Source organism: Colobus angolensis, unplaced genomic scaffold, assembly GCF_000951035.1.
Source record: "Colobus angolensis palliatus isolate OR3802 unplaced genomic scaffold, Cang.pa_1.0 Scaffold717, whole genome shotgun sequence".
Taxonomy (NCBI): domain Eukaryota; kingdom Metazoa; phylum Chordata; class Mammalia; order Primates; family Cercopithecidae; genus Colobus; species Colobus angolensis.
The window spans coordinates 30,954-31,457 of NW_012120899.1; the positions used below are offsets into that span (position 1 = coordinate 30,954).

Sequence of the window (504 nt, forward strand, 5' to 3'; positions counted from 1 at the left end):
GCTGCTGGTTGCATTAGGGACCTGTCCCTCGGGGGCTGGTGTACCCCCACGTTGCCCCTGGTGCTTTGCTTGCTGGGCGATAGCATGGATGGTGGAGAGCTGCAGCCAGAGGAGTGGACAGGCTCGTTACCAGCCTTCTCTGAGCACTTCTCTCCTGAACAGTCATCCGTCTGTGGTCGTCCTGTGGACTTCAGGAGTGGGCAAGCACTCAGCTCTGTCTGTGGGATCTTCCTCCATCTCCCGAGACTGTGTGCCCCCGGCTCGGCATTGCCTCCAGTGTGCTCCTCTCCAGGAGACAACCTTGGCTTCTGCTCTCGGTATGGCCAGGATCCCCCTTCTCCTCTGTAGTTTGGAAACCGCCCTGCCTGGCCTACGGCCTGTGGCTCTGGCTGAAGGCTGCGACCCCTGGAAATGGGTGGGTCAACCCAGCCGGCTGGGCCCACTCAATGCCAGCTTGGGCCCAGCCACAAGTGGGTCAGATGCCAGTTCAGCCAGGGGCGGGGA

The 504-nt window shown here is 61.9% G+C and overlaps 1 protein-coding gene across 1 annotated transcript in view; it reads right to left on the bottom strand.

Annotated features, from left to right (window-relative positions):
* PDPK1 (3-phosphoinositide dependent protein kinase 1) overlaps nt 1–504 on the bottom strand; it is a 67,089-nt gene that overhangs the window by 16,507 nt on the left and 50,078 nt on the right. The gene's annotated exons all lie outside the window — the stretch shown is intronic.